The 26,077-nt window shown below is 40.3% G+C and overlaps 1 protein-coding gene across 3 annotated transcripts in view; it reads left to right on the plus strand.

Moving 5' to 3' along the window:
• Positions 1–26,077, plus strand: part of NTN1 (netrin 1) — a 249,596-nt gene that overhangs the window by 130,374 nt on the left and 93,145 nt on the right. For all 3 annotated transcript variants that reach the window (XM_072112626.1, XM_072112622.1, XM_072112623.1), the window contains exon 3: positions 6,172–6,509. The gene's annotated coding sequence lies outside the window, so the exon portion shown is untranslated. The remainder of the gene's footprint in view (positions 1–6,171; positions 6,510–26,077) is intronic.

A 26,077-nucleotide genomic window follows, 5' to 3' on the forward strand; every position in this document is an offset into this window, starting at 1 on the left:
GGGTCTCTCAGCTTGCTATAAGGACTTTTCTGACGTCTTTTCAAAGAAGCAAGCAGAGACCTTGCCACCACACCGTCCCCACGACTGCCCTGTTGATCTCCTGCCAGGTACGTCTCCTCCTCGGGGCCAGGTGTACCCTCTCTCTGTGCCTGAAACCGCAGCAATGTCGCACTATATCAAAGAGAACCTGCAGAGGGGGTTCATATGTAAATCCTCTTCTCCGGCTGGTGCAGGCTTCTTCTTTGTGACCAAGAAGGATGGGTCACTCCGTCCATGTATCGACTGCCAAGGTCTTAACAAGGTCACTGTTAAGAACCGCTATCCTTTGCCATTGATCACTGATCTGTTTGGCCCCCTACGTGGAGCCAAGGTCTTCTCCAAACTGGACCTTCGTGGGGCCTGCAACCTCATCCGTATCCGCAAGGCTGACGAGTGGTAGACCGCCTTTAACACTCGTTATGGGCACTTTGAGTACCTGGTTATGCCATTAGGACTTTGTTACGCACCAGCCATCTTTCAGGAGCCTTGCTATACACCTGTGCCGCGATATATATGTTTTCTGCAGTGTTTGAATCCCATCGGTCCCACGTGCGTCAAGTCCTCAGTCGTCTAAAAGCGCCAGTTCCATCAGAAGAGTCTTCCCTTCCTTGGCTACATTATCTTTGACAGGGGTCTACAGATGGATCCTGCTAAGTTGTCTGCGGTTCTTCAATGGCCCAGTAGGACTACGTACAATACAGAGATTCCTGGGCTTTGCAAACTATTACCGGCAGTTTACTGGGCACCCTGGAGTGCAACGCTCTGTAGCTCGCTTCCCGAATTCTCTGCACTCACTTCACTTCTGTGCTGTACATCTTCCAGTAGATGCAGGCCGCCCTCTTGTGGTATGGTTTGAGCACTGCAACAAAAAAATTATATATTATTCAGTCTGTGCAATTACCCTGGGCATCAGAGGGTCCCACACAGCAGTTGGGTACAGCAGAGTCTCCCAGGGCAGAGAAACCATGAGGAAGCAGGAAGCAGGCCTATTTAAGGTTCAAGATGGCACCGTGATAAGATGACTGTACCTCTACTCCGACCTTTTCCCCCCTGAATTCCCTCCTTTTGCCTGGTTTTGTCAGGTATTTCTTTCAGGCCCTACTCACCCTAGCATCTGGATCCAGCAGCAGGACCGTGGAGATGCAACAGAGAGCCAACAGCAGGGTCAGGCAGACCCGGTGGCATGGCGGAGATCAATGTTCTGTGCCCCATGCTCCCAGTGGTACCTTCCATCTGTCATTTGGACCATTTCAGGATCCCTGGCAACAGCAGCCACACTCAGCTTGGTGCAGGCCTTCTCACCAGTTCCCAGACATCCACAGCCACTGACATCCACTGGCCACATCCACTGACCCGCACGTGGGGAGGACCACACCCTGCGGAAGAACTGCCGATGGCACATTGAAGAGCTCGCCTTTGGAGACAAGTTCCAGGACCCATATGGATCCAGAAAACCCATCTGTACAGCCAGTGGTCCCCCAGTAAGTGTCTCAGAGCACTGGCATCCGCCGACATACCAGAGCTCCCCCTAATTTGCAGTAGAGGCAAACATCCCTAAAACCTCCTTTGGAGGGGCACAGAATAAGAGTGTAGGGCCCAATGCCAAGACACCAGGCAGTGGACCAGAAGACCCAACCACCAGTCCCCAACACCCAGCAGGACGCAATTAGAGCGCTGGCACCAGACAGCTTAGAGTCCCTACGTACCAGAATCACTAGTTGACGGCAGAGATTTTATGATCCAACTCTTTGTCTGCACAGATATTATTTTACACCTGCCCGTCTTTGCCGGATTGGGGGGGGGGGGGGGGTCTCACACTCAGACACTTGCTTTCCTTGCATAGTTGGTTTTGGGACCTTCCTCCTCTGTGTATGGGCATGATCTAAGGCAGAGGTGGCACTCAGAGCCCTCTATATGGGCACACTTGCCATCACCTCAGGGCAGGGTTCGCCAGACAGGACTCAAGGCCTCTTGCAATCAAAGGCAGCCCAGGACCCTAGCAGGAAGCTACAATAATGATCCAAACTTCTTCTCCTTCTTTCTACTGTATTGGTGTCCTCAGGTGCCTATACAATTTAAACCTGTGACAGAGCAGGGAGTCATAAGTAACTGCTTAAATTGTTGCATCGAAAAATATGTCGGTTTTGGTTGTAGTTTGGGCACTCGGCGTCTAAAAGGTTTGCCGCCACTGATCTAAGGTGCCCTTTCGTTCCACTATTCCTGAATTTTTGGGAGCTCACTTCAACTTCTCTAGGAATTTGACGCAAAGGATATGTCTGCGCGGCATTGTCAGTGACATTACACCAGGTTACTATCATAGGATCTTCTACAGATTTGGCCGTTTTTGTGCTTGTAAAATTCTTATCATGACTTGGAAGGATGTGGAGGTTCCCCCCTTATCTAGATGGCTACAAATGATGAATAAATGTGTCCCCCTCTTTCAGATCTTATTCTTATATTGAAGATATATTTTCTTGCTGGGCTGAAGCGATGGTGACAGCTCATTAGAGGGGAGGTTGTGGGGTGCAGTGTTTTGGACTGTGAATGGCAATGTGTACTTACCCTCCTGAATAATATGATTGGGTTATTCTGATCCATATCTATGACTCTTCTGTGACTTTACGCTTGCCTTTGTCATTGTTACTTGCTGTGTCTTTATAGTTTTGTACTACTTTGGTTGCATGTTTTACGTTATTTTCATATTAAAAAATGTTATAAATTAATCCTTTTACAAAAGTATAAAACTCAACTCTCTCACACAGCCCGTCTTTACCATCTGTGATCGCCATGTCCAGACTCTGCTGTGTATCCTATGAGATGTAGCTTCCCCTGACCCTATAACAAGCTGATGCTTCATCACGTAGGATACATTGATGTTCATGCCACTTATCTATCACTACAACCTTTGAACAGGGTGCAGAGTATGTGCAGTGTGACACCCCCAACACATCAGAGGTATGATACCCTCTGCCACACACTTACACCTCAGGTATGATGGGAAATGTAACCTACATTATCCGGTTAAGGAAGTCATGTGGGGGGGGGGGGGGGACTAAAGATGGCTCTAATATATTGAATAAAAAAACAAGGAATTGGAATCCTTTTCTCTGAACAGTTAAAGATTGTTCATTCATTGTAAAAGCTCATTGTAAAGTTCCATTATTTGCCATTAGGTGGCAGTGTAGCATAGAATAACAATGGATGTTGTATGTACATGAATGATGGATGATACATTAATATAATGCACCAGAGATTTAGGTAGAAAATGCCAAAATATTGTCACCTTAGACCTCAACCTGCAGCCCACACCCTAATACCAGACTGCAATGCTGAGAATAGCCCACGAGCCCCCCTACTCTGGACTGATGTATAAAGCACCAGGGTGCAGAATACCGAGTGGAAGAACGCTCACTATTCACCTTTAAGGTGATAAAAGGGCAGGTTCTGCTTCCAGCACATTCCAGTCTATGAAGCTTAGAACAGGAGTGATGAGGCATTCATTGTGTACATTACGGCTTAGCAAATCGCTGGCCCTAGGGATCACGTGTGTATGAAGACCCCCTATCCATCCCCTATTTATCTATTTATCTCATATCTTTCTCCTATCTATCTATCTATCTATCTATCTATCTATCTATCTATCTCATATCTATCTATCTATCTATCTCATATCTATCTATCTATCTATCTATCTATCTCATATCTATCCATCTATCCATCTCCTATCTATCTATCTATCTATCTATCTATCTATCTATCTATCTATCTATCTCATATCTATCTATCTATCTATCTATCTATCTCATATCTATCTCATATCTATCTATCTATCTATCTATCTATCTATCTATCTATCTATCTCATATCTATCCATCTATCCATCTCCTATCTATCTATCTATCTATCTATCTATCCATCTCCTATCTATCTATCTATCTATCTATCTATCTATCTATCTATCTATCTATCTCATATCTATCTATCTATCTATCTCATATCTATCTATCTATCTATCTCATATCTATCTATCTATCTATCTCATATCTATCTATCTCATATCTATCTATCTATCTATCTATCTATCTATCTCCTATCTATCTATCTATCTCATATCTATCTATCTATCTATCTATCTATCTATCTATCTATCTATCTATCTCCTATCTATCTATTTATCTCATATCTTTCTCCTATCTATCTATCTATCTATCTCATATCTATCTATCTATCTATCTATCTATCTCATATCTATCTGTCTCATATCTATCTATCTATCTATCTATCTCATATCTATCTATCTATTTATCTCATATCTTTCTCCTATCTATCTATCTATCTATCTATCTCATATCTTTCTCCTATCTATCTATCTATCTATCTATCCATCTCATATCTATCTATCTCCTATCTATCTATTTATCTCATATCTTTCTCCTATCTATCTATCTATCTATCTATCTATCTATCTAGCTATCTATCTATCTATCTATCTCATATCTATCTATCTCATATCTATCTATCTCATATCTATCTATCCATCTCCTATCTATCTATCTCATATCTATCTATCTATCTATCTATCTATCTCATATCTATCTATCTATCTATCTATCTATCTATCTATCTATCTCATATCTATCCATATCCTATCTATCTATCTATCTATCTATCTATCTATCTATCTCATATCTATCTATCTATCTATCTCATATCTATCTATCTATCTATCTCATATCTATCTATCTATCTATCTCCTATCTATCTATCTATCTATCTATCTATCTATCTATCTATCCCCTATCTATCTATCTATCTATCTCATATCTATCTATCCATCTCCTATCTATCTATCTCATATCTATCTATCTATCTATCTATCTATCTCATATCTATCTATATATCTATCTATCTATCTATCTATCTATCTCATATCTATCCATATCCTATCTATCTATCTATCTATCTATCTATCTATCTCATATCTATCTATCTATCTCATATCTATCCATATCCTATCTATCTATCTATCTATCTCATATCTATCTATCTATCTATTTATCTATCTATCTATCTATCTATCTCATATCTATCTATCTATCTCATATCTATCTATCTATCTCATATCTATCTATCTATCTATCTATCTATCTATCTATATCCTATCTATCTATCTATCCCCTATCTATCTATCTATCTATCTCATATCTATATATCTCGTATCTATCTATCTCATATAGGAGATAGATAGATGGATAGATATATATGAGATAGATAGATACGAGATATATAGATATGAGATAGATAGATAGATAGGGGATAGATAGATAGAGAGATAGATAGATAGATAGATAGATATGAGATAGATGGATAGATATATATGAGATAGATAGATACGAGATATATAGATATGAGATAGATAGATAGATAGATAGATAGGAGATAGATAGATGGATAGATATATCTATCTATCTATCTATCTCATATCTATATATCTCGTATCTATCTATCTCCTATCTATCTCATATCTATCTATCTATCTATCTATCTATCTATCTATCTATCTATCTATCTATCTCATATCTATCTATCTATCTATCTATCTATCTATCTATCTATCTATCTATCTCCTATATCTATCTATCTATCTATCTCATATCTATATATCTCGTATCTATTTATCTCATATATTTATCTAATATTGTTCTATCTTTATAGCTCCTATCTAGAAAGATAAGAGCGATAACCAGCGCACTCTTTTTAAAATAGTTTAAATCATTGAACCCTCCTTCCACCTGATTTTCACCCGTGTGTAACTTTGACCATTTTCCATCCCTTTCCCCGTGCAAATCACTGGAGCACCAAAGCTGGAATTCAGGGCCTACTGGAAGAGCAAATTCAGTTTTTTTTTTTGGATTAATATTTAATGTAATATGAAAAATAGTGACATAAAATGACATAGTGACATAGGACATTTGTAATTCCACAATGAATTACTGCTGTATAGCGTATGATCTCTATATGATATATATATTTCCGATGACATGTACAGAAAATAAACACGTCTTATTATGGAGATTTTGCTGAGTGTAAAAGCCCTTTTTTTCTCCCTTTATTTTGTCCCTGTGCACACAGGAGCAGCTGATCTTTCTCTCTCTCTGGATGTGAAGAAATTATCCCCTTGATTCAGCCTCTTTTGGGAACCACAGAACCATGAAATCCCCCAAACACCCCTCAGCGTCCGAGGCAGAGTGCCACTTCAGGCAGCGGCCCCCCCTGATTCTCCACACCCCTCCTAAGACTTGGATACCCCTTACCAGCACTCAGGAATGTCACACCCAGACCCGCAGCAGGTGGACGACACAAGGGACAACGTTCCACGCAACACGTGGCTGCATGGAAGGAGCTTCTCCAAGCCACATCACTGGGTATCTTACAAGGAGAGGAGCCTCCGCATTGTCACCCCACAGACGGTAAGTGACCGCTTTGTCTCCTTGTACAATCCCTATATGAAGTACAATATCATAGCAGGACATATAGAGACACGACCGGAGCGTATACATACTAATAAAATGGTTACATTGTAGCAAAGTGCATTCAAAAAATTGTTACTTTTTATCCTTATTTTCCATTTTTTTTTTACTTTCTAACTAAACTAAATGCCTTGAATTAGTCCCTGGTAATTATTTTGGCATTTCAGAATACCAAGTGGTTGGAATAATGCTCACCATTCATCCCCCCACCGGCTAATCTTCAAGAAAAAAGCCACAGAGAGACACACAAAATGCTATTTGCCGACAATTGAATAGAGCTGTCACTCTCCAAAACGACACGGCCCAGAGCGGGGCTCATACCAGGATCTCGACAAAACCTACATTTCTACTCGCTGGGCAACGTTTTATCATGATCCCCTCTTCTGTTATCCGGGGGGGGGGGGGACACAAATTATATATTACTGCAGCTCGTGCTTAATCATTGCTATTATACCGCCCCATAAACATCGGGGGAGACGACGGGTTAAGGAGCAAAATCCTCCAAATGGTTGTTTACTGTGATTTGTTATAGTAATAAAGTCACTGGAAGGAGCCGCCAAGGAATAACACGGAATTGTCCGAATTTTTTGGCATAAAATTTTAGAAACTTGGATAACAGAAAGTGTAATAATATATTGTCATTTACATTGTTATTTGTTTACTTTCTATATCAATTTAACTCATTGTTAGTTAATATTAGACAGCAAGAACAAGATAAGGGAATAATATATATATATTTATAGAAAGGCACTCAGATGTACAGTCCCCGGGGTACGTACAAGATAGGTTCCTTGGGTTTGTTCTTAAGCTGAATTTGTATGTAAGTCGAACCTTGTAGATCCAGACAATTTTGCCCCAGTGACAATTGGATTTTCAATATTATTTTTGCTGTAATCGGTCCAAGGACAAGCTTCATTACAGACACCTTACAGCTGATCATTGCAGTCTGGGACTATAGTAACATCTGGAGAGCTTCACCAGAGGTCACAGGGGGCAGAGGGGTCCGTCTTTAACTACAGGTCGTCTGTAAGTCGGGTGTCCTTACATTTTATATCTATATATAAAAATACTGGGACTAACAGTGTGCCGTTGAAAAACTTTTGCTTAATTCAAACAAAAACAGTATAATCTATCAATCTCATATCTATCTATCTATCTATCTATCTCATATCTATCTATCTATCTCATACCTATCTATCTCATATCTATCTATCTATCTCATATCTATCTCATACCTATCTATCTATCTCATATCTATCTCATATCTATCTATCTCATATCTATCTATCTATCTATCTATCTCATATCTATCTATCTCCTATCTATCTATCTATCTATCTCATATCTATCTCATATCTATCTATCTATCTATCTATCTATCTCATATCTATCTATCTATCTCCTATCTATCTATCTCATATCTATCTATCTATCTCATATCTATCTATCTCATATCTATCTATCTATCTCATATCTATCTATCTATCTCATATCTATCTCATATCTATCTATCTCATATCTATCTATCTATCTATCTATCTATCTATCTATCTATCTATCTCATATCTATCTATCTCCTATCTATCTATCTATCTATCTATCTATCTCATATCTATCTATCTCCTATCTATCTATCTATCTCATATCTATCTCATATCTATCTATCTATCTATCTATCTCATATCTATCTATCTATCTATCTATCTATCTCATATCTATCTATCTCATATCTATCTATCTATCTCCTATCTATCTATCTCATATCTATCTCCTATCTATCTCCTATCTATCTATCTATCTATCTATCTATCTCATATCTATCTCATATCTATCTCCTATCTATCTCATATCTATCTCCTATCTATCTCATATCTATCTATCTCATATCTATCTATCTCATATCTATCTATCTCATATCTATCTATCTCATATCTATCTATCTCATATCTATCTCCTATCTATCTATCTATCTATCTATCTATCTATCTATCTCATATCTATCTATCTATCTCATATCTATCTATCTATCTCATATCTATCTATCTATCTATCTATCTATCTATCTATCTCATATCTATCTATCTATCTCCTATCTATCTATCTCATATCAATCTATCTATCTATCTATCTCATATCTATCTATCTCATATATATCTACCTATCTATCTCCTATCTATCTCATATCGTTCTAGCTCATACCGGAGATAGGAATGATATAACCAGCACACTCTTTTTTTTAAATAGTTTAAATCATTGCACCCTCCTCCGCCTGATTTTCACCCGTGTGTAACTTTTGACTATTTTCGGTCCCATTTCCCCATGTTATATTGTGCATATGGCTTCCCCACTAGTTACTAAATTATTTTTTGTTGTCTTAGGAAGAAACTTTCAGTATTTTACTCATCATCATCCTTTTCCCGGTCCAATCAGCTTTGGGAAAGCTGGGTGCCAAGTATTGTCATTCATTGCAACTTTCATGAGGCTTCTTATTTAACTTTATTAGGGTTTTCTTATAAAAATGTACATCCTATTGCCTTCAATTAGGTTTTTCGCCCTCCCCCCGTAAGGGTTTGGCATCCACATTGTAGGGATATAAGCAATGATAAGATTCTGCATTTGTTTAATAGTTTGGACCTTTTTCCAATCTACTATGAGAAACCGCAGCGTCTAAGCACAGACAGATGACCTCAGTGTAATGTGACTTATCCACATAGGGATCCGCAGCAGCTTAGAAGCAGCAGAAAGTAGAATTTGGAGTCGATTTTTTTTTTAGTTGGGATTACGGATAAGATTATATTATCCTCCTGTTTATATTCCTTCTCTTCTTACTTAGGGACTGATAGTAGCCATAGCGGATAATTGAAATGTACCTGTCAAGGTGTGTACTGCGCTCTGGTGCCTTAGGGCGATATGCGGTCTGGGCGAACATCTAGTTGGGCGACTCCTCTAACATGTAAGGTCTCTTGACATTAACCTTTTCAGACGGCACTTAGCTTCCACGGCCGTGAATAGGGATTAAATTACGCCAAAAAGGGAAAAAAACCTGGTCCGGCATTAGTATCTTACACTCTAACAAGTGTCTGGGGCCGCAATGACTTCATTACCGACTAGTGACAATTGGAGCCTCCCCCGGAGAGAGAACCCGTGTAAGTTACAGAAATATTTATTTTTTTAGCTGACAATATATTATTACCTGTGTAACTGGATTCCTGCAAAGAGTAAGACGTAAGCTCCGTGCTCACAGCAACATGGCCCGCGCCTTCACAAAGGGGAAGGGACGCTGGGGAGTCGCTTGTATCTACTACAGGCAGTCCCCGGGTTACATACAAGATAGGGTCTGTAGGTTTGTTCTTAAGTTGAATTTGTATGTAAGTCGGAACTGTATATTTTATCATTGTAATCCCGGCCAGAACTTTTTTGGTCTCTGTGACAATTGGATTTTAAAAATGTTGGGTTGTCATAAGAACCAGGATTAACACTAAAGCCTCATTACAGGCACCTGTGATACCTGTTACAGCTGATTATTGTAGCCTAAGACTAAAGTAGAATAAATTACCAATATCCAGAGGTCCGTTTGTAACTAGGAGTCGTATGTAAGTTGAGTGTTCTTATGTAGGGGACCGCCTGTAATTGTATTAGTAGTAATGGTATCAGGAACCTCACCAATCAGTGTCTGAATTCCATACGGGCCCATGTCGCCCTCCTATAGATTGGTCGCTATCAGAATTGCTCTTGAGTTACAAGTAAAACCCAATGTATTTGACCCGAATTACAATCTAATAATTATGTCCCCGGGATACTGTGCTCTCATGGGGGATTCATCATATTACAGATACAGGCGGTTCCCTACTTAAGAACACCCGACTTACAGACGACCCCTAGTTACAAACGGACCTCTGGATATTGGTAATTTATTGTACTTTAGTCCTAGGCTACAATAATCAGCTGTAACAGTTATCACAGGCGTCTGTAATGAAGCTTTAGTGTTAATCCTGATTCTTATGACAACCCAACATTTTTAAAATCCAATTGTCACAGAGACCAAAAAAAATTTGGCTGGCGGTTACAATAATAAAGTATACAGTTCCGACTTACATACAAACTCAACTTAAGAACAAACCTACAGACCCTATCTTGTATGTAACCCGGGGACTGCCTGTATTGGGGAAGGACGGGGGACATACACATTGACTATACAGGCAGTCCCCGAGTTACATACAAGATAGGTTCTGTAGGTTTGTTCTTAAGTTGAGTTTGTATGTAAGTTGGAACTGTATATTTTATCATTGTAACCCCAGACAGAATTTTTTTGCTCTCTGTGACAATTGGATTTTAAAAATGTTGGATTGTCATAAGAATCAAGATTAATAATAAACCTTAATTGCAGACACCTGTGATAATTGTTATAGCTGATTATTGTAGCCTAAGGCTAAAGTACAACAATTTAACAATATCCAGAGGTCCGTTTGTAACTAGGGGTCGTATGTAAGTCGGGTGTTCTTAAGTAGGGGACCGCCTGTACACTATATTATGTATAATACATGTCAGTTCAGGGGCAAAATGTACTAAATAAGCAAAAAGCACTCATAAAAATATTTAGCACATAAGAAAATACTCAACCAATGTAGCATATCGTTATATTTTTTGTATATCACAATTTTATTTATTGTTTTGTCTTGTTTTCAGTTATTACTCCGAAAGGTAGAAATTTTTCATTTTCTAAGATATTTTTTTGAGTTCCAAATTTGTATTATTATCAATCACACCCCGTTGTACATGGCTACATGATGATTTTACATTTTTTGCTGCCCATGTCATAAAATAATCATCATTATCTGTCTAATTATCTAATTTCTATCTCATATCTATCTCACACCTATCTATCTATCTATCTATCTATCTATCTATCTATCTCTATCTATCTATCTATCTATCTATCTATCTATCTCCTATCTATCTATCTATCTATCTATCTCATATCTATCTATCTCCTATCTATCTATCTCATATCTATCTATCTATCTATCTCATATCTATCTATCTCCTATCTATCTATCTATCTATCTATCTATCTCCTATCTATCTATCTATCTATCTATCTATCTATCTATCTATCTCATATCTATCTATCTATCTATCTCAAATCTACCTATCTCTTATCTATCTATCTATCTATCTATCTCCTATCTATCTATCTATCTCTTATCTATCTGCCTCATATCTATCTATCTATCTATCTATCTATCTATCTATCTATCTATCTATCTATCTCCTATCTATCTATCTATCTCATATCTATCTATCTCATATCTATCTAATATATATTTATCTATCTATCTCATATCTATCTATCTATCTATCTATCTATCTATCTATCTATCTATATCTATCTATCTATCTATCTATCTATCTCCTATCTATCTATCTATCTATCTCATATCTATCTATCTCCTATCTATCTATATATCTCATATCTATCTATCTCCTATCTATCTATCTATCTATCTATCTATCTATCTATCTATCTATCTATCTATCTATCTATCTATCTATCTATCTCCTATCTATCTATCTATCTATCTATCTCATATCTATCTATCTATCTATCTCATATCTACCTATCTCTTATCTATCTATCTATCTATCTATCTATCTATCTCCTATCTATCTATCTATCTATCTATCTCCTATCTATCTATCTATCTCATATCTATCTATCTCATATCTATCTAATATATATTTATCTATCTATCTCATATCTATCTATCTATCTATCTATCTATCTATCTATCTATATCTATCTATCTATCTATCTATCTATCAATCTATCTATCTATCTATCTATCTATCTATCTATCTATCTATCTATCTCCTATCTATCTATCTATCTATCTATCTATCTCATATCTATCTATCTCCTATCTATCTATCTATCTCATATCTATCTATCTCCTATCTATCTATCTATCTATCTATCTATCTATCTATCTATCTATCTATCTATCTCATATCTATCTATCTATCTATCTATCTCCTATCTATCTATCTATCTATCTATCTATCTATCTATCTCCTATCTATCTATCTATCTCATATCTATCTATCTCCTATCCATCTATCTCATATCTATCTATCTATCTATCTATCTCATATCTATCTATCTATCTATCTATCTATCTATCTATCTCATATCTATCTCTACTTGTCTGTCTATATAACTCATATATATCTTCTATCTAGCTCATATCTATATAATAATACTAATGATATTCAAATTATTTGCAATTCCCATTTGTTGACCTTTAAAAAAAAATCCCAAAAATCCATATCACATTTTAGTTATATTATTAGTTTATTATTTTTATTTACTTTTATCATGTATTTTACCTTTTAGAATTATTTCCATGTCCATTAGAAATCTATTTGCCACATGATTCAGATCTCGATGTTGTTTTAGTTAGTTTCGAGCTAAACATAATGAGAAGCCTCTGCGTTTCTTTAATTTTGTAGCTTTTTTATTGAATCGTTTTTTTTTTAAAATAATTTTGTCTTTTCGTATTAATTACAAAATAAATAAATAAAAAAATAAATCCAGCAGTCCGAGAGTAAACCTAGCCTTACAATCCTCCGGTAATTCCTCTGAGCTCTTATAAAAATACGACTAATTAAAAATGGATCTCAGGTTTAATTACAAACTTAATGAAAATCCAAGCTGTGCCAAATCCAGCCCTTAGCCCCGGCTGAACAAAGCGACAACAAGAAGCAATTTTATGTGTTTCTAATTGACCGTAGTCAGATAATTCACCTATAGTATTTGTCAGACTTCTCTTCCATTCCATACATTGTTATCTAGTACATAAATATACAGTAACGCATATAATATACAGGCGGTCCCCCGGGTTACGTACAAGATAGGGTTCCGGAGGTTTGTTCTTAAGTTGAATTTGTATGTAAGTCGAAACTGTATATTTTATAATTGTAGATCCAGACCAAAAAAAATTTGGCCCCAGTGACAATTGGAGTTTAAACATTTTTTGCAGTAATGGGACCAAGGATTATCCATAAAGCTTCATTACAGACACCTTACAGCTGATCATTGCAGCCTGGGACTATAGTAAAGCATCCAGAGAGGTCACTAGAGGTCAGAGGGGTCTGTCTGTAACTATGAGTTGTCTGTAAGCCGGGTGTCCTTAAGTAGGGGACCGCCTGTATGTATAAATATAATACAGTACAGACTGTCCTACTTAAGGACACCCGACTTACAGACAACCCATAGTTACAGACCCCCCTGTGACCTCTCTGGATGTTACTATAGTCCCAGACTGCAATGATCAGCTGTAAGGTGTCTGTACTGAAGATTTATTGATAATCCTTGGTCCCATTACAGCAAAAAAAATTTAAACTCCAATTTTTTTTTTCTGGATCTATAATTATAAAATATACAGTTTCGACTTACATACAAATTCAACTTAAGAACAAACCTTCGGACCCTTGTATCTTGTACGTAACCCGGGCATTGCCTGTATATATCAGCGGTTGGTAATAATTAAAATACAAAGTTTTATTATAGAAAACTCTAAAACATCACTTAACCTCGCACCGGAGCAAACGGCAACACCCCTATACACCCCTATACACCCCTATACACCCCTATACACCACTATACACCACTATACACCACTATACACCACTATACACCCCCTATACACCACTATACACCCCTATACACCCCCTATACACCACTATACACCACTATACACCCCTATACACCCCCTATACACCACTATACACCACTATACACCCCTATACACCCCTATACACCCTTATACACCACTATACACCACTATACACCCCTATACACCCACTATACACCACTATACACCCCTATACACCCCTATACACCCTTATACACCACTATACACCACTATACACCCCTATACACCCCTATACACCCCTATACACCACTATACACCACTATACACCACTATACACCCCCTATACACCCCTATACACCCCCTATACACCACTATACACCACTATACACCCCTATACACCCCCTATACACCACTATACACCCCTATACACCCCTATACACCCCTATACACCACTATACACCCCTATACACCCCTATACACCCCTATACACCCCTATACACCCCTATACACCACTATACACCCCTATACACCACTTTACACCCCTATACACCACTATACACCCCTATACACCACTATACACCACTATACACCCCTATACACCCCTATACACCACTATACATCACTATACACCACTATACACCCCTATACACCACTATACACCACTATACACCACTATACACCACTATACACCCCTATACACCCCTATACACCCCTATACACCACTATACACCACTATACACCCCTATACACCCCTATACACCCCTATACACCACTATACACCCCTATACACCACTATACACCCCTATACACCCCTATACACCACTATACACCCCTATACACCACTATACACCACTATACACCCCCTATACACCACTATACACCACTATACACCCCTATACACCCCTATACACCACTATACACCACTATACACCCCCTATACACCACTATACACCACTATACACCCCTATACACCACTATACACCCCTATACACCCCCTATACACCACTATACACCACTATACACCCCTATACACCACTATACACCCCTATACACCCCTATACACCCCTATACACCACTATACACCCCTATACACCACTATACACCCCTAGACACCCCTATACACCCCTATACACCCCTATACACCACTATACAGAGTGAAACATACCACTACCAGGCAGTCCCCGGGTTACATACAAGATATGTTCTGTAGTTTTGTTCTTAAGTTGAGTTTGTATGTAAGTCGAAACCGTATACTTATTATTATTGTAACCGCCAGCCAAATTTTTTTTGGTCTCTGTGACAATTGGATATTAAAAATGTTGGATTGTCATAAGAACCAGGATTAACACTAAAGCTTCATTACAGACGCCTGTGATAACTGTTACAGCTGATTATTGTAGCCTGGGGCTAAAGTACAATAAATTACCAATATCCAGAGGTCCGTTTGTAACTAGGGGTCGTATGTAAGTCAGGTGTTCTTAAGTAGGGGACCGCCTGTATTGTAAAACCATATCTGGCTTAAGTACAAAAATAACATAAACAATCAGTACTTATTGGTAACTAAAATATAGGGTAAGAAATATATAATACAGCCCAATCTACAAGGCTGTTTGAGAAGATAGACTTTCTCCCAGTCCCCCATTTCTTCTCCGCCAGAGAGGTCGCCCTGGTCTATCCCCAGAGGGATCTCCGAGCGTCCACATGATGTGAAAGTGACTCCTCTCCGACAGAAAACGGGAATAAAACAGGCAAATCATCCCCCATAAGAAGCAGCCAGTGACATTCACACATTGTACACCGCGGCCATTCAGACAACATTGTTACCCCCGAGACAAAGTTGTCTGGTAGCTTTTGTCGACTCAATATTAAAATCATTAAAGGCCTTTTCAGTATGGAAACCGGGGCAGAACAAAGGTCAAATCACTTGGTTTTCCATCTAATTCGGGCTGAATATTAAGGGACTAAAGAAAAGGGGGAGAGAGAGACGTAAAAGAATTCCCCCACAGGGGCGAAAATGGATTAACAGATGGAGGAGACGGAAAAATCTACCTCGGAATCATTAAACAATCAGATACAATGTAGGTAGATTAAGAGACGTTTTCAGAATTACAGTTTTTTGATTAAGGAAAATTAGATCTTAATTTTGGCTTCTTTTTTGGATGAAAGGGTCCTCAGTTGTTGATTGGCTAACTATAAAGGGTGATGACAATTTCAAGCTTTCAAGACTACGTAGGTTTCTCCATCAGGCAGGGTATCTTTTAGCATTTTTTAGGGAAAATTCTATAGAATGCCCTCCCCATGCAGTGTCAATTTTGGGATAGGGTAGAACAGATTTTTATAATTTCCCTTGCTCTCATATATTATTGCCTAACTTTTCGATGTTTCTATCAGAACTTTGGGAAATCATGAGATTTATACAATGAAACTCTCACTTTTAAATGGTCGGTAACTTTGTAACAATCTTTGTTTTCAAATGTAAGGGCAGCACGGTGGCTCAGTGGGTAGCACTTCTGCCTTGCAGAGCTGGAGTCCTGGTTTAAGTCCCACCCAGGGTCAACATCAGCAAAGAGTTTGTATGTTCTCTCTGTGTTTGCGTGGGTTTCCTCCGGGTCCTCCGGTTTCCTCCCACACTCCAAAACATACTGATAGGCTGTTTAGATTATGAGCCCCAATTTGGCAAAGCTTTGTGGAGCGTTCCGCAATCTGTAGGCGCTATATAAGTAAAGAATTATCATTATTATTAATCGTACAAGTCACTACAAGAAATTGTGTGATCATTTATATTTTATCACAACAAAACGCCTCTTTCCCTTCTTACACTGGATCTTACCACCCCCTCTACTTACTTCCTAATACATTTTTATCCACTGAGAAATGTCTGCTGAATTCTGTCTTGCAGACAAGACAGACAGAAGCTCAGTGATTTGTCAGATTACAAAGTCTATGGAGAGGGGGGGTCAGAGAGTCACAAGATTAATATCATGTGCTCTGCAACTCACAGACTAGATTAGAGGTCACATAAGTGTGAGAAACATTGTTACTCCCCGTGTATATACACTGCACTACTGACTCATTGTTGCAAAGTTTGTATAAAGGTTAGAAACTCTTACATTTTTACCAATAGGGTTAACTGCATTATAGACTTCATATATACAGTCATGAGTTAAATAAATTGCACCCTCATATTAGGCTAAGAAGAAGGACCCCCTGCCGTACATACAGTTCGTCCCTCATACATACACATTTATACACTGTTACACACATATAGAGCATATACACATCATATATACACAGATACAGTGCCATATACAGACATATAGCTTACATACACACATAATGTTCTATATATATATATACACACACCATATACATATCACAGATACACATATATACGGCATATATACACCACAATGTGCAGCATAATATGTATATAATGGTGCACATCCTCCATTCTTTAGTTTCCGGTCGGATGATGGGCCCCCTGACACTCTGGGCCCCCTGACACTGTGGGCCCCATTGCGGCTGCTATGGCTGCCACCGCTGTAGTTATGCCCCTGATTGTGTTGTTGTCTATTTCACAAATGTAGACGCATATGCAGAAGCAGTGTGTAACATGTTACTGCTCCCATAGGAAATAAGTGGGGATCAGCCGCCAGCTAATACGGATCAGTTGCCTTAGATTCATTGATCATCAGCCAGTGTGACCACCTCCATAAAAGGTTTGTCAGTTTGGAACAATTTGTCAAGTCCATTATTCTAGTGAGCAAGATTATCCCTAATTGGATTTTTTTGCGGGGATTGCCTGGCATTTATGTGTGCTTCATCCTATGCAGTGCAAAGATACAACAACACAAGTTGCATCAAAATGCCATCAGAATCCATCATGATAAACCAGGGGCACTATATGACTGTGGTAATCTTATATTTGTTATTCATGGCCTCCTCCCTTCTAAAATTAACTTTTAAAATTATTTAATTGAACCTTAAGGGCTCCTGGAGGTGTAACAAGATTCTCAGGCTGTTACAGTGTGCCTGTGTGCCAGTGTCCCCTCCCACTGTGTGCTGAAACTTCTTCTGCTGCAGTGAGATTATATCAGGCAGAGGGAGGTGCTTAGGGAGGGGAGGGCGAGACAGTGTAACAACCTGTGAATCTAAATGAAGTAAGTGTCCCTGGTTTATCCATTCTTGATTTAGATGGTAAAATTCCTTTAAATCCAACTGCATGTAGTTCTGTAGCTCACAGAACCATAAGCCTGATGCCGTCTGAAAGATGAGATTCTTATCTTTAATATGACACCAGTATTGGAGCAGCATTTTTCTAGGTGCTATAGAACTAAGGATTGGGGGCGTCCGAAATGAACCTGCCCCTGCAACCTCTAAGCTTTACCCATCTTGAATAAAATATGAATCACGTGTGTTTGGTGGAGATTATTTTTTATAGGTAAATGGGGGAGATTTCACATAAAACGGGGAATTCTAAGAAGGGTATTTCATACCTGACCTGTACTTTAATGGGGTAAAATTTGGTGATAGATTTACAATTTTTTTTATGGCCCAATTTACTGCAGAGATCAGTTGGTAAGAGATCGATAAATTGTAATCCGTGTAAATCCACTGTGCATCTTCATGGGTTACATGCTATTCCCTGTGGATTTGTGGATACATTTTCCTGTGTGTCTGGCGAGCACCAAAAAGGGAGCATTGTGAGATTTCAGCTCTGAAGGCTGCAGAATTGTGATTGCAGCTCTAAGTTGTAATATATGTACTGAGTAACTTTCTTTCAGTATTGCAGGGTTGATCTGTAGGTACACAGGGTTCTCTTTAGAGCATAAATGGTCCATTAATTCCCTTTATATATGTATTTGTGATACAAACCTGGTATTCATCACATTCCCCTGTTATCTCTGGTGTAATACCTGTAAGTCACCAGTAGGTGACGCCTGCACGTCGCAGGTGCCAGTTGTATTTCCCCGTGTCTGATATCACCACAAAGTGTGAGGTGATACTAATCCGTGTTTATATGTAAATCCGTCATCACGTTATCTCCAGTGATACTCAATACACCTGTCAGCAGCAGCAGCGACGTGTGCGTGAGGGGACACAGGCGCACTAATCACTCTGAGGTGTGCGGTTATATATATATACGTTATACACAAACATCCCTCGCAACATGGAAAATGTTCAGCTCACAAGCCTTGTCCCTGACTCCATCCCCTATTGTTCTCACAAAGTTTAATACCACCCCCCTCATAGTGACCACCATGTAATATAACACCCCCTTCATTTGACGTCCCACCAGGACCCCCTGTGATACCCCTTACAACGCCCCCTAATGTGACCCATCAACTAATAATCCCTACCACCTTTTAGCTGCTACTTATAATGCCCCATTTCCCTAGCAATCTTTCTTGTGGGATACTGTTTCTGTATCCCCATCTTTATAGTGTTTCCTTTTCTGTAGCCCCATTTTATAGTGTTTCCTTTTCTGTAGCCCCATCTTTATAGTGTTTCCATTTCTGTAGCCCCATCTTTATAGTGTTCCCATTTCTGTAGCCCCATCTTTATAGTGTTCCCATTTATTTAGCCCCATCTTTATAGTATTCCCATTTATGTAGCCCCATCTTTATAGTGTTCCCATTTCTGTATCCCCCATCTTTATAGTGTTCCCATTTCTGTAGCCCCATCTTCATAGTGTTCCCATTTCTGTATCCCCCATCTTTATAGTGTTCCCATTTCTGTAGCCCTCATCTTTATAGTGTTCCCATTTCTGTAGCCCCATCTTTATAGTGTTCCCATTTATGTAGCCCCATCTTTATAGTGTTCCCATTTATGTAGCCCCATCTTTATAGTGTTCCCATTTCTGTAGCCCCATCTTTATAGTGTTTCCATTTCTGTATCCCCCATCTTTATAGTGTTCCCATTTCTGTAGTCCCATCTTTATAGTGTTCCCATTTCTGTATCCCCAATCTTTATAGTGTTCCCATTTCTGTATCCCCCATCTTTATAGTGGTTCCCTTTCTGTAGCCCCATCTTTATAGTGTTTCCCTTTCTGTAGCTCCCATCTTTATAGTGTTCCCATTTCTGTAGCCCCATCTTTATAGTGTTCCCATTTATGTAGCCCCATCTTTATAGTGTTCCCATTTCTGTAGCCCCATCTTTATAGAGTTCCCATTTCTGTAGCCCCATCTTTATAGTATTCCCATTTATGTAGCCCCATCTTTATAGTGTTCCCATTTCTGTATCCCCCATCTTTATAGTGTTCCCATTTCTGTAGTCCCATCTTTATAGTGTTCCCATTTCTGTATCCCCAATCTTTATAGTGTTCCCATTTCTGTATCCCCCATCTTTATAGTGTTTTCCTTTCTGTAGCTCCCATCTTTATAGTGTTTCTCTTTCTGTAGCTCCCATCTTTATAGTGTTCCCATTTCTGTAGCCCCATATTTATAGTGTTCCCATTTATGTAGCCCCATCTTTATAGTGTTCCCATTTCTGTAGCCCCATCTTCATAGTGTTCCCATTTCTGTATCCCCCATCTTTATAGTGTTCCCATTTCTGTAGCCCTCATCTTTATAGTGTTCCCATTTCTGTAGCCCCATCTTTATAGTGTTCCCATTTATGTAGCCCCATCTTTATAGTGTTCCCATTTATGTAGCCCCATCTTTATAGTGTTCCCATTTCTGTAGCCCCATCTTTATAGTGTTTCCATTTCTGTATCCCCCATCTTTATAGTGTTCCCATTTCTGTAGTCCCATCTTTATAGTGTTCCCATTTCTGTATCCCCAATCTTTATAGTGTTCCCATTTCTGTATCCCCCATCTTTATAGTGGTTCCCTTTCTGTAGCCCCATCTTTATAGTGTTTCCCTTTCTGTAGCTCCCATCTTTATAGTGTTCCCATTTCTGTAGCCCCATCTTTATAGTGTTCCCATTTATGTAGCCCCATCTTTATAGTGTTCCCATTTCTGTAGCCCCATCTTTATAGAGTTCCCATTTATGTAGCCCCATCTTTATACTGTTCCCATTTCTGTATCCCCGATCTTTAATCTTTATAGTGTTTCCTTTTCTGTAGCCCCATCTTTACAGTGTTCCCATTTATGTAGCCCCATCTTTATAGTGTTCCCATTTCTGTAGCCTCATCTTTATAGTGTTCCCATTTCTGTAGCCCCATCTTCATAGTGTTCCCATTTCTGTATCCCCCATCTTTATAGTGTTCCCATTTCTGTAGCCCTCATCTTTATAGTGTTCCCATTTCTGTAGCCCCATCTTTATAGTGTTCCCATTTATGTAGCCCCATCTTTATAGTGTTTCCATTTCTGTATCCCCCATCTTTATAGTGTTCCCATTTCTGTAGTCCCATCTTTATAGTGTTCCCATTTCTGTATCCCCAATCTTTATAGTGTTCCCATTTCTGTATCCCCCATCTTTATAGTGGTTCCCTTTCTGTAGCCCCATCTTTATAGTGTTTCCCTTTCTGTAGCTCCCATCTTTATAGTGTTCCCATTTCTGTAGCCCCATCTTTATAGTGTTCCCATTTCTGTAGCCCCATCTTTATAGTGTTCCCATTTCTGTAGCCCCATCTTTATAGTGTTCCCATTTATGTAGCCCCATCTTTATAGTGTTCCCATTTCTGTAGTCCCATCTTTATAGTGTTCCCATTTATGTAGCCCCATCTTTATAGTGTTCCCATTTATGTAGCCCCATCTTTATAGTGTTCCCATTTATTTAGCCCCATCTTTATAGTATTCCCATTTATGTAGCCCCATCTTTATAGTGTTCCCATTTCTGTATCCCCCATCTTTATAGTGGTTCCCTTTCTGTAGCCCCATCTTTATAGTGTTTCCCTTTCTGTAGCTCCCATCTTTATAGTGTTCCCATTTATGTAGCCCCATCTTTATAGTGTTCCCATTTATGTAGCCCCATCTTTATAGTGTTCCCATTTCTGTAGTGCCATCTTTATAGTGTTCCCATTTCTGTATCCCCCATCTTTATAGTGTTTTCCTTTCTGTAGCCCCATTTTATAGTGTTTCCTTTTCTGTAGCCCCATCTTTATAGTGTTCCCTTTTCTGTACCCCTCATCTTTATAGTGTTCCCATTTCTGTATCCCCCATCTTTATAGTGTTCCCATTTCTGTGCCCAATCTTTATAGTGTTCCCTTTTCTGTAGCCCCATGTTTATAGTGTTCCCATTTCTGTAGCCCCATCTTTATAGTGTTCCCATTTCTGTATCCCCCATCTTTATAGTGTTCCCATTTCTGTATCCCCATCTTTATAGTGTTTCCTTTTCTGTAGCCCCATCTTTATAGTGTTCTCATTTCTGTATCCCCCATCTTTATAGTGTTCCCATTTCTGTAGCCCCATCTTTATAGTGTTTCCATTTCTGTATCCCCCATCTTTATAGTGTTTTCATTTCTGTATCCCCCATCTTTATAGTGTTCCCATTTATGTAGCCCCATCTTTATAGTGGTTCCCATTTCTGTAGCCCCATCTTTATAGTGTTCCCATTTCTGTAGCCCCATCTTTATAGTGCTCCCTTTTCTGTAGCCCCATCTTTATAGTGTTCCCATTTCTGTATCCCCATCTTTATAGTGTTCCCTTTTCTGTATCCCCCATCTTTATAGTGTTCCCTTTTCTGTAGCCCCATCTTTATAGTGTTCCCTTTTCTGTAGCCCCATCTTCATAGTGTTTCCATTTCTGTAGCCCCATCTTTATAATTTCTTTCCAATTTCTGTTAACCTCACACACCCATGTGTACACACTTCTTTCCTATTAGCTGTAAAACCCCTAGATCAGCGCTCCTCTTACCCTTCTGTCTCCTGTGCCCTGGCTGTGTGCGGCTCTGAAGCTGGTGATCCTTATAACATCATTATATCATGGCTGCAGCCAATAGCATCAGACATCCAATGGTGGAGCCGGGAGCATTTAGTTCTGTCTACATTCACTAGATATGGGACGGTTTAGTACATCCAATAGGTGGCACTATAGAGCTCATTGCCTCTAGGACATTGCACCTTACTTTGGTCTCTAATATAGTAATATAATAATAATAATAAGTATATGGTATCCTGCAACCTTTCTCTCCCATGTGGTTTAGTTGCTCTTTACCTTTATGTTATGTTCCTGTGCTACTTAGTATCCATCACAGTCTCCCAGCCTACAGTATGTAGCAGAATATTGTATTTTTATGCTTTGATAAAGCTATTTGTAATTGATTTCTTCTGATTGATCACTGCAGCATCCAATAGACACTGATCACAGCCGTTCTCTAATGGAGCAGGCATGCAGTGTAATAAATCAGAGCTGCAGTGTAGAGCAAGGGGGAAAACTGAGCAACAGCCTGAGATGCAGATAATACACAATGTGAAATTCAGACTCCTAAATAATGCAGAAACGTCCTGTACTTCATCACAACATATCACCCCAGAGTCAGGAAAATCTGGGTATCCATCCCCATGGCACTGGTCAGATCGGTCTTCATTCGTTTCTCCATAAAATTAGCAGAAAGGAGCGAGAGAATATTTGTGTAGACCCCTCCCCTCCCCCCCTTTACATCTCTTTACATATTCCACTTCCAGCCTTCTATACGTTCCCTAAAATAAAACGGCTAAATTAACGAGCCCAATTAATGAAGAACATTTAATGATATATCTGGAGGCATGAAGCTCGCTCTCTGTTCCTTCTCAGGCGCCGCTGCCAAATCGCGTTTCTTTTCTGGCCTCCTTATTACAAGAAGGACTAATTAGGAAAAGAAAGTGTAAAATACAGATTAGAAGCCCCCCAATGAGGCATTTGTTTCAGTAACAGGCCCTGGATGTAAATGGGGGGAGGTCCTGGCGGATAATGGATGAGCCTCCTCCACCTCTCAGCGGTGTAGTAATGGGCAGAACAGGAGGCTGCCCACTCTTCGTGTTGCTGATTCAGAGGCACGGCAATTAATTAAAATTGTAGTGCCTGCCGTCTCCAGAGACAAAGCGCGGGCTGTGGAGGTGACCCCATGCCGGGTAACCCTTTCTCCGCCGCCCTCTTATGACTAAGCGCTTGCACTGAGAAGCCACAGCCGCTATTTGAATATATTTAGATTCTTTTATTTGGAGCCTGCGGGAATATGTGCCGGATACATGTGACGACTTCTGCAAAACAAACCCTCCAGGGTAAGGAGGATTCTGGGAAATAAGACCAAATCCAGGAGCTTTATGTCCTATTATGTGCTGCAGTGATGTCACTTTATAAGAATCCCTTTATCCCACCCCTGCATTTCAAAAGACAGAACTTCTTTACTTTAAAGCCCACATTGGAGCTTGTTTTTTGCAGTATTGGTGGAATTTTTTACTTTCTTTATAGCATTTGCATTGATTTTTTATTTTTTTTAGTTTAGCCGTTTTACATTAACAGCAGCACAAATTATGGTGTATGTTTTTCTTTTTCTATAATAAGTAGAAAGTCGTTTTTTGGTTTTTAGTTTATTTATAAAAGTTTACAGGACAGGGACACGCTGACACTTGGGGGGCAGGACAGGGACACGCTGACACTTGGGGGGACAGGACAGGGACACACTGACACTTGGGGGACAGGACAGGGACACGCTGACACTTGGGGGGCAGGACAGGGACACGCTGACACTTGGGGGACAGGACAGGGACACGCTGACACTTGGGGGACAGGGCAGGGACACGCTGACACTTGGGGGACAGGACAGGGACACGCTGACACTTGGGGGGACAGGACAGGGACACGCTGACACTTGGGGGACAGGACAGGGACACGCTGACACTTGGGGGGACAGGAAAGGGACACGCTGACACTTGGGGGACAGGACAGGGACACGCTGACACTTGGGGGGACAGGACAGGGACACGCTGACACTTGGGGAGACAGGACAGGGACACGCTGACACTTGGGGGACAGGACAGGGACACGCTGACACTTGGGGGACAGGACAGGGACACGCTGACACTTGGGGGACAGGACAGGGACACACTGACACTTGGGGGGACAGGAAAGGGACACGCTGACACTTGGGGGACAGGACAAGGACACGCTGACACTTGGGGGGACAGGACAGGGACACGCTGACACTTGGGGAGACAGGACAGGGACACGCTGACACTTGGGGGACAGGACAGGGACACACTGACACTTGGGGGGACAGGACAGGGACACGCTGACACTTGGGGGACAGGGCAGGGACACGCTGACACTTGGGGGGACAGGACAGGGACACGCTGACACTTGGGGAGACAGGACAGGGACACGCTGACACTTGGGGGACAGGACAGGGACACGCTGACACTTGGGGTGACAGGACAGGGACACGCTGACACTTGGGGGACAGGACAGGGACACGCTGACACTTGGGGGGACAGGACAGGGACACGCTGACACTTGGGGGGCAGGACAGGGACACGCTGACACTTGGGGGGCAGGACAGGGACACGCTGACACTTGGGGGACAGGACAGGGACACGCTGACACTTGGGGGACAGGACAGGGACACGCTGACACTTGGGGGACAGGGCAGGGACACGCTGACACTTGGGGGACAGGACAGGGACACGCTGACACTTGGGGGGACAGGACAGGGACACGCTGACACTTGGGGTACAGGACAGGGACACGCTGACACTTGGGGGGACAGGAAAGGGACACGCTGACACTTGGGGGACAGGACAGGGACACGCTGACACTTGGGGGGACAGGACAGGGACACGCTGACACTTGGGGAGACAGGACAGGGACACGCTGACACTTGGGGGACAGGACAGGGACACGCTGACACTTGGGGGGACAGGAAAGGGACACGCTGACACTTGGGGGACAGGACAAGGACACGCTGACACTTGGGGGGACAGGACAGGGACA

The sequence above is a fragment of the Engystomops pustulosus genome, chromosome 6 (assembly GCF_040894005.1).
Source record: "Engystomops pustulosus chromosome 6, aEngPut4.maternal, whole genome shotgun sequence".
NCBI lineage: Eukaryota > Metazoa > Chordata > Amphibia > Anura > Leptodactylidae > Engystomops > Engystomops pustulosus.